The 10,211-nt window shown below is 33.6% G+C and overlaps 2 long non-coding RNA genes across 2 annotated transcripts; one reads left to right on the forward strand and one right to left on the reverse strand.

The window, feature by feature from the left end:
- The first annotated feature begins 4,870 nt into the window (after positions 1 to 4,870).
- Positions 4,871 to 7,281, forward strand: LOC127870723 (uncharacterized). Its single transcript, XR_008044892.1, has 4 exons — positions 4,871 to 4,995; positions 5,395 to 5,459; positions 6,837 to 6,880; positions 7,185 to 7,281. It is a non-coding gene; the product is annotated as an uncharacterized LOC127870723 (long non-coding RNA).
- On the reverse strand, positions 5,487 to 9,916 carry LOC127870724 (uncharacterized). The gene is made up of 4 exons (XR_008044893.1): positions 9,516 to 9,916; positions 9,077 to 9,155; positions 8,559 to 8,686; positions 5,487 to 7,847 (listed from the first exon to the last, which is right to left on the reverse strand). It is a non-coding gene; the product is annotated as an uncharacterized LOC127870724 (long non-coding RNA).
- Positions 9,917 to 10,211: the final 295 nt, after the last annotated feature.

The raw sequence follows: 10,211 nt of genomic DNA on the forward strand, positions 1-10,211 counted from the left end.
GTTTGATACTATCTGGACTCGGTACTTTTGATGATAGTGCAAATGTTCGTTTTGTGTGATGTGCGTTTTGTGTATTGAACGTGTGGCATGAGCAGGTGTTTGAATACATGGCTTTTTAAATGATAGACAAGTCTAAAACGGTAAAATTGAACAACCATGACTGAAATCAAATACTTTTAACATGTCTCTAGAGGAAAATAAAATCCGAAATTAAGGCAAAATATTGTTCATCTGCTGCCATTTCAACGCGCAGTACAAGGAAACCACACACTAACGAGGTCTAGAAGTGTCGGAGCGTCCAGGATAAATGATTCAAATACAATTATGTTGAAATGTTGAAAATCTTAAACATTTGATATTAAAAGTCATTTTTATGAATTAGATGTATTTAAAAGTTGCTTTGAAGTGCGATTTAGTGTATTACCCACCGGAGTGAAAATCTTTGTCTTTGTGGTTTTGATGATCATTAAACTTTTGATAAATGTTAAATTCAAGTATGTTTTCAATTTGAGAGTACGTTGCCCAGCAGAAGGCTGCTAAAAGGCAATGACATAGTATTTCAAACATTCATTGTATCAGTATGGCATGCTTTGTTAAGCCCACCTGAGAACATGGGAGCTTTTAGGATATTAACGCGATGTCCGTCGTCCGTTAGACCTTGCGTTGGTACATGTACGTGCATTTACTTTCTTCGAATGACTTATCCGCCTAAACTGCATGACCGATTTAAATCAAACTTGACAGAAATGATCCTTGGCTGATCCTCTTTTAAGAGTTTTCCAATCGTTGTGGTCCGTTGCATACAATGTTCACCAGAGCTAAAATAGATTCAAAAACAAACTTTATGAAATTGCATGTTCTTTTCTTAATCCACGAGGATCAGAGGTTTTATATGTGTTGTGTTACATGGTCTTGTAAGTTTGTACAAGTCATATCACTTTGATGCAATATGGTCACGGATTAGGGGCCATGCTTTATATAGACCAGAAAAGCAAAACACATGTTTAAAATTCTAAATCGGCGAGGCCCATAGGTGTTCTATTTAGCATGTAACATAATATGTTGCTCCCGTATCAAGTTTTTCCAAATCATATTCGTGGGGTAAATAGTGTCCCAATATTGTACTGACTTTGTTCAATTATTTGTATATAACGAAGACTAAAATAATAATAACCTCTGAAACTAAAAGACGACTTGTGTTTGGAATGTTATATCATATGGTGATATTTAACAAAGTGTGTTCAAATCATTACCATAGAGTCACATTAAGCCCCGCCTTGTAGGAAACTTGGTTTCCGTATACGTATTTAGTAAAACGTTTTGTTAATGTTCTGAAACCGCAAGACCATGACGTTTCGTATTTGCTATACCAAATGTCTGGGTCTATTGTATAGAGGTCATCTGCCAAAGTAGATTAAATCATGCCCCGGGTTCACAATTTGCCTTATCTTATGCGTAAAATTAATATCTCCGTAAATTTCGAAATCGTTGTTTGCTGTTTGTTGCAAATAACCGCCATCTTTAGGGGGTTGGGATGGTAGTTTTTCTTGTATGGCTTAAGTGAAAAAAGCTGAGCGCTCTAGAGGCCACCTTTTGTACAGTTTCGTGACATTCGTTGCGACCATGTGTTAACATAATAAATATCTCGGGTGAGTTTTTAAATGGTTTTTAAAACATCATAAATTGCTCAGAAGATGCTCAGAACAATTTCCTTCCCCACAAGCCTCAGATGAGCAATGGATTTTGACCTCTTGTTAAAATGTACAGATCAGCTTACTACTGTGTCCTCATGATAAGGTTATCATGAATTTCTTAATGTTGCATATAGAAAAAAAAACCTGATATGTCCTATGAATTCGAACATGCTATTAGTTTAACTTAATTAATTACTGACATGCAAATGAATTACAATATTTTTAGACAACCTTACACTATTTAGCAGGTACATTTGTAGATAAGAAGTCTGCGTGAAAGGATTATAGTGTCGTATAATTTATATTTACTAGTTAATGGTCAGAGCAAAACAGAACATACATTTTATTTAAGTACATCGTCTTAATGCCACGTTTCCAATACATTTAAGTTCAATACAAATGAAATTATAAATGCGTATAGTAAACTTTCAAAACATATAGTCTTTAAATGACAGAAATATTTTGTAAGTGATACCGGTTATATGGAATTATTGATCAATGAATTGCGGATTACAAATGCTTCTTTTATATATTTACACAACTTGACACGTTCGTTATTTGGATAAAGTCAGTAATTGGTGATACTTACACACAGATGGATTAACATATACATAACGTTTAAAGTATTTGTGTCTTAAAACACATAAACAGGGACACATACAAATGAAAAGAAACTCATCCTCAATGCATCTACTATTGCAACATAAACAGTATATTCCATTGCTTGCAATATTATTGCATACCTCCATGATTGGATTAAATGGGTGTACATTAATTCTTGCTTTAACAAATCCAAATGAGGTTCTTATATTAATGTAGGTTTAAACACTTTATACATGCCCAATACAGGTCTGTTACTTAATACACATACATTATTGTTTAATTTATGTTTCTAAACCGGCATATTAACGAAGTTACACCCACAGAGCTAGTATTATTAAAAACATCTCCATAACCATACCCGATTTAGAACGTGTTTATATGTGAAACACAATTGATGTGTCCTTTATGACACTCTTCAACATTCATATTATATAAAGTATGGAGAATAATTATGTATATAGAATATCAGATTACTGCCTGATCTTTTTGTAATATATCAGGCAAGACTTAGAATAATATAACGGCGAGGCTTGCCGAGCCTGATATATTACAAAAAGATCAGGCAGTTATCTGCTTTTTCTGTTTATCATACCTCTACTTCCCCGATTTTAAAGAAATAATGACAAAAAATCGCATAAAAGATGCAGTTTAAGCGGGAAGGAATATGACTTTGTCGTTTGACGTGTTAATAATGACGTCATGAGCACGCGCGCTTAATATTTGTAAAAAACTGGAGGCCGTTTTATCAACAGATATTATCTTAGCGGATCTTATCTTAAATCCTTGACTTACGATTTCATTTACGATCCGCTAATACCCGTTTTATGAACGCCGTCGTAAGTATCGAGTCGCAGCTAAGATTTTAGTTAAGCGTACGATCTGGAAAATCGCGAACCAGTCGAAAAACCCCACATGATTTCCCGCGTTTATGTCAAAAAAGCAAGATGGCCGACAACGTAAACAGAGGCAAGTAGTTAATGATAGTTATGATTTACTAATAGAAGTACTAAATGTAGGAATATCATGACTCATGTCTTCAAAGATTGTAGCGTGTATGTCTGTCAATTTGTCTCGTAATTGATTCTGAGTTTTTATTAAATTCATATCGTTATTTTACACCAAAGAATCGAAATGTTTTATGCATTTATTTTATGTATTTATTTTCAAAATTCTAGTTGCAAGTACTGTTATAACGAAATCATATTTTCCGGCGTTTGGAACTGTCAGCCTTTAAAATGACAAATCGTTATTGTGTGTTTATATCTAATGTTTTGGCAGAAGAGTATTCGAGTATCAATCAATACATTTTTCTATGCCCCACATTTGAAGAAAACAATTTATTTTTATGTTTGTTTTTAGAGTAAATGTATCTCTCTTTTCAAGGAACATTCTAATCTTACACATTTCCGCTTCTTTCGCTATATATTTGTTTTCGTACTTCTTCTACTTCGTACTTATAATGAGAATGCTCCTCGAGTAGGGAGCGAACCCACGAACTCCCGATCGCTAGGCGGACACCTCATCCACTACACCACCGCGATAGTATATACGGATGCCCACTGTATATTTATTTTTGGCATAGATTTTACTTTATTACCCAGTGTACATAGCTTTATACATACATGCCATACGTCCCGGATTGTCCGGGACAGTCCCGGAAATGAAGAACTTGTCCCGCTGTCCCGGAAATCTGTCAAATGTCCCGGAATTTACAAAATCCATACATACATGTACCTTATCTAAGGCTTAACTGCACCTCGAATCTGTGTATATCTGCAGCGTCTCCATGACAATGCCTACCCGAATAGGCAGACTACGCTACGTGTCAAAATCGATCAATTAACAGGGGTCCTGTTATCATATCGATTGTCTCACGTTCGCGGTCAAACCGAAAAGGCGGCATTGTTTAATGTGGTTGTTAATTGACTTTTATCAACTACGTCATTATTTCCCGCTGCGTAAGGGCAAATGATAGTTGTTTACACATCTGAAGTCCAACATCGCTGATTAAAAAATTAAAAGCAGTTTATGTTCGCACGTTTAACCGACAAAGAAGTTGAGTAAAAAAGTAAGCATATAAAAACGTCATCCTGTCCGGATTTTAAGTTGACGATCTACCGGTACTGTTTTGTTGTATTTGTTTTATTGTGATTGGTTGTATGTATTGTGAATTGATTTGAGTTGACGATCTAACGGTACTGTATTGATGTATTTTTTATTATATAAATGTTATAAATGAATAAAGGCGTATCAACAACTACGCGTTACACACCGGTCTTAATAACAATAACGCAGTGACGTAACCATCTATGTTTAGAACGCCTAACTGAAAACACGTGGCTTGTATCTAGTAACGGAAGTAGTAATGTTTAATTTGACTTTAATAGATCAAGTGTATTTCGGATAGGCTTTCGAACTTTTGCAATTAACGATGCGAAACAAAAGAAAACGTACCAAAAATGCATATGTCTATAAATATCGCTACATTTTATACATGTCCCGGAAAATCGGCAAAAGTCCCGGACAATTTAACTCAATGTCCCGGAATTGGTCTGAAAAATTATGGCATGTATGCTTTATAATTATTTTTCAATTGTAAACACAAACCTGAAAACTATCACTCAATTTCAGAGTGAACAGCATTTGATTGTGTAGCCCCAAGATAGACAAAGTTATCAAGAAATGGACGGACTTTAAGGTATATTAACAAATGAAATCTCATGACCCTTACTTACTAACTTACTCTTACCACAAAATGATTATAACAAATTCACAATGTCAGTCACATGTAAGATTTTTAAAATGAAAGTTAGACTGGGAGCAAAAGGTTAATTTTGTACTTTGAGTTATACATAAAAACATTTCTAATGAATTTGCACGGAATAATCATTAGGAATAATAATTGTTGTGTATTGTGTGTTTGCTGTTTTCTATTGACAATTTCCAGTCCAGTTCATGTATGTAAATATTTTTTAACATATTATGACATATATTTAACATAATTATTTCTTATATTTAGGTTTTTGGTATCCATTCATCACTTTTTTCGTTCAACTGTGGAATGTTTGAATTTGAACACTTTGTACTTTCTTTTCAGACGCACAACAACAACCATGTGTGAATGATGAGATCTCATCCATCACATCAGTTGAACAAAAGTTGGTAAGATAATTAATCAAGTACACAGTATAAAGTTAGCACATTTATTCGTGTAGGTGTGTCAATGTTACAAAACACATAAAATAAATAAGGTTTAACAACGTTATCATTATCACAAATTAATTATGTGACATAAATATCGTTATTTATTTAGTTACTTGGTTACAGATACATTTCAAATTGTAATAAATGCATAAATCAAAATATCTTTTTGTCATTGAATGTACATGTTTGTATGTATGACAGCTCATAAAGATCGATTGTCCATATTTATTAATGAATATTGATCGTTAGATAGAAGTAATTTCGCAAAATACCAAAATGAAAACATTGGGCATACTTACATATGAGTCCCGCTCTGTGAAAAGGGGGTTTAATGCATGTGCATAAAGTGTCATACCAGATTAACATGTGCATTCCGCACAGGCTAATCAGGGACAATTTTCTGCCTAAACTGGATTTTTGCTAAGAAGAGTCTTTCTTAAAACGAAACATATAATACATGCTGAAAGTGTCGTCCCTGATTGGCCTGTGTAGACTGCACAGGCAAATCTGGGACGACACTTTACGCACATGCATTAAACCCCATTTTCTCAGAGCGCGACTCATATATAAAGTTATTATGGTGATTTATTAAATACATGTTATTTAAAAACAAGAAACCGTCGGAGACGGTTGATGCTCCCCAAAGTTGTTTTTTGTCACAATATTGCACTATATATTCAGATAAAAGGAAACGTTTTGAGGGCACAGTAGTTGGGGGAAGGGGACAATAATTTTTCATAGACAATTTCAAAGGGCCATAAATCTGTGAAATATCATCTGACCAGAATCCGCTGATAACATGCACATCTCCTCTTGGTCGTGAAGCTTCCCATAAAGTTTCATTGAATTCCGGTTATTAGTTGCTGAGAAATAGCCCGGACAAGAATTGCACTATATGTACAGTTTATGGAAAATTTCAAAGGGCCATAACTCTGTAATAAATCATCCGACCAGAACCTGCTGATAATATGCACATCTCCTCTTGGTAGTGAAGCTTCCCATAAAGTTTCATTGAATTCCGGTCATTAGTTTCTGAGAAATAGCCCGGACAAAAATTGTGCACGGACGGACAGACAGACGCATGGACAGACGAAGCGGTGACTATATGCTCCCCAAAAAATTTATTTTGGGGGAGCATAAAAAAGGTAAATCACATTTCACAATACCATTTGTAAAAATCAATTGAATATTTTTTTTTTAGTAAATACAAAAAAGTTATTTTTTTTTACATGGACTTGTAGAAAATAAATTAACGAGTATACATAAGCTAAAATAACATATTGGATTACTTATGTTATTTTACGAGTTATATTCATTCATATATAATCACTATAGGAAATCCGCGAAACAGCGCATGTGAGGCCCAGTCATTTGAGTGGGTAAGAAAAAAAAGATGTGAGTTCCATGAAAATTAAAATTAACTTATGAAGTGTAGATCATGAATGTGTAATAATGAATCAACAATCCATCTTTACATAAATGATACAATTCATTCTCAAGAATTTTTTATATGAAACTATTAGTTCCAACAGAACCTTGTCTGATGTGCAGTATACACAGTACATGCTCTTTAAAGAACAAACAGAAACCACATCTCTTTATGTTACAATGTTAACCTTTTATTTCATCACTTGTCTTACAAAAATACAAATTTTATTAACATAAAATGTATTTCATTTTCAGATAGTGTTCCACTTCATTGTTCCCTAGCTGTAGAGTTGTTGGAGAAAACCCTGTATTGTTATGTTACAAAGATAATTAAATAAAGGAGTAGAATTTATTTTCACTTTGTTATACTATAAAAGAAACATGTAATCATCGTACGCATTGCATAAATGCTTATTGTAAAAAGTGTGTCTTTAATGAAAAAAATCCAAAAAAGAACGGCAGAAATTGTCAATATCCACACTTTTACAAAGATGTTGACCACACTTCACCGAAATGCAGCAGCTCATAGACAAGAAATCATTAACTTATTAAGTTATTTTGTATCATAAGCAGAAACATAATGACCATCTTTCATCAACAAAGAGTCAAATATTGAATATTAACACATGTCGCCGAACATAGACTGACCACATTGACTCACCTATAGCACTTCGTGCACATGTGAGCATAAAATAGCAACTACATAAATAAGTTAATGATGTGTTGTCCATATAAGCTGCATTTTGGTTCTGTTGTGGACTGTGCACAACGTCATCCACTTCTTGTGCCTAAGTAAGTTGTTCAGGCAGTGGCACCTGCTAATCTATGCATAAGTTGTGCAGGCGCATTCATGCAGCCACTGCTTGACAGCACTCATCGAGTCTCATGAATAAACAACCGCCAGTTTTATGCGGACACCTGTCAATAGAGAATAACAATCAATATTAACTAGTGATTTAATTACAATATCCAATTTATTATCAAAACTAATGATTATTATGCATTTTATTTAATTGATTTACATCTTCAGATAATAATTAAATTTAAGACTAAAATGGGTAAAGAAATAAATTCATAAAACAAAATTTGCAATAATATATGGCATCCATTTTTATCAACACATGCACGTGCATATGAAAGCAACTTTAAAATCTGTATCAAATGTTTTTTTTAACTACATGTGTCTCCTTCACTGATGCCCCCATGTCACATTGAGATACACAAACAAGTCCATCAGTCATTAAAAGACAAATTTCTTCAGTACAAACAACTTGTGTATATATGCTCAAAACTTGAAAACAAATAACAAAACAAATTTAATTACACATTTGTGTACAGCTACAATTCATTAACACATTAAGGTCATTCAGCAGTTGCTGTTATGCAAAATCTATCCACAGATGAACATACAGACACAGAGGACGAACAGGTGCAATTCTTACGGCTTTCCACGGTGTACGTTTACAATTATGCGCTAAAGATTATTAAAGGCATAAAGCATCACACTTTTTATCCAATATTTTGTGGGGAGATTTATTTTGTGCTTATTAAATGGTGTCTTATGTCGATTAACTGAATGTGTTTAACTGTTTTGAACTAAGTAAACATACATGTAGTAAGTTTACATACCTAAATCTACTCTTTGGCAGTCCAAAAGCCCTATCAACCACAGTACACTTGACTGGGCATTGTTGTACCTATTGTTGATAGCCGGACTCCCCCAGTAGGTGTCTCTTGTGGTTTTCTTCCAGAAAAGTCTAATAACAAATTTATAATAAGCTAAGTTTAAGTTGGAAAAATCATTGGTTAAACGGTTTATGAAGGTAGCTATAGGATGTTCGCAAGCTTAACGCAATCTTAAATACATTTAAATTATAAATTTTAACATTGATATGCATATTTTATTTGTTGATACAGTGTGTACACACATACAGAAATATAATTGAATCTTTTATGTTGTTGAAAGAAATTAAAAGTAAAATTATGTATGCACATTAAACACATTATATTTTAGTGATGTGCAATGCATTGATGTAAAATAAAATATTTGCATCATCATAACAGTAGTATTCCACTTTTTCCTAGCCAATACTAGCCATAATCCCTCTAATGGTATATCCATAAAAGCACATTATTTATTGTCATACCTTCAAATCACGGACAAAGACAGAGGCGTCGACGGTCGTGTGTGTTGACCCAAGCCATTTTGACATAATCTCAATGAACCTGCAAATAAACTATACTTTAATATTCATAAATCTAATATTGACAGAGCATTGATATTCAAATGTTGGGATTGCAAAGTTTATGACTTATAATCGTTGGGGCAGATATTGCAGACATTATACAGTGCATTATTTATTATTCATTAGATAGAAAAAAAATTCAAAACTTTATGCGCAAAAGGCATATCAGGATATTGCGTCGACAACTAACTTATATAGCAGCGTCCGAAATGTGAAATATCCGAATGCTAGTTCACCCGTTAACATTCAATATTTAATGACAAATGAACTGTTTTACTTCAAAAGAAACCATAAAACATTTGTTTTGATAGAAATTGAATAAAGATAACTAAATACTTACCTATTTAACGAATTAATTATCCAAACATCACAAATTTCATTTCCCTTGGACGTTTAATGCAGAGAATGATATAACGAATATATTTAACGTTATCAAACATAAATACGTCCAATAGTATCAATATTTCTCCATCACGGAGATCGCTAAATCCTTTCTTTCTCGAAACATTCTCATCTCTCTTGGTTGACCAACGTTTAAAGCGCGTGCGGCCGCCATGTTTACGAAGGTTTACGAACGCTAAGAGTGGTCTTACCCAGTCGTAGCTTTAAGCACAAATCTTACGACATTTTAGCTGCGATTTCTTTGATAAAACGGTACGCAGTACTTACGATAAGCGTACGACAAAATCCTACGAATCTTACGTAAGATCATGCTAAGATCTTTTGATAAAACGGCCTCCAGTTCTTGCTGATTGTGTTGCATTGTATGTTTAAAATATATTACATCTTGGTATCAAATGGTTTGTTTAGTTGAATCTGATACGATTTTACTAAAATGATTACTTTATAGTTGATTCCGAGTAATATGACCATCCTCCACACATGACTGATATAAGAACTTCCAGTTGATCATGATATAAAAATAATGCTCAATCTAATTTGTTTTTATTAATAGGTTGGTCTAACTCTGGAAACACATCATTATCATTAGTTAAATTATGACCAGAACAAAAAGTTTCTGCCTCGACATTATTGG

This window comes from Dreissena polymorpha, chromosome 3 (genome assembly GCF_020536995.1).
Source record: "Dreissena polymorpha isolate Duluth1 chromosome 3, UMN_Dpol_1.0, whole genome shotgun sequence".
Classification (NCBI taxonomy): Eukaryota; Metazoa; Mollusca; class Bivalvia; order Myida; family Dreissenidae; genus Dreissena; species Dreissena polymorpha.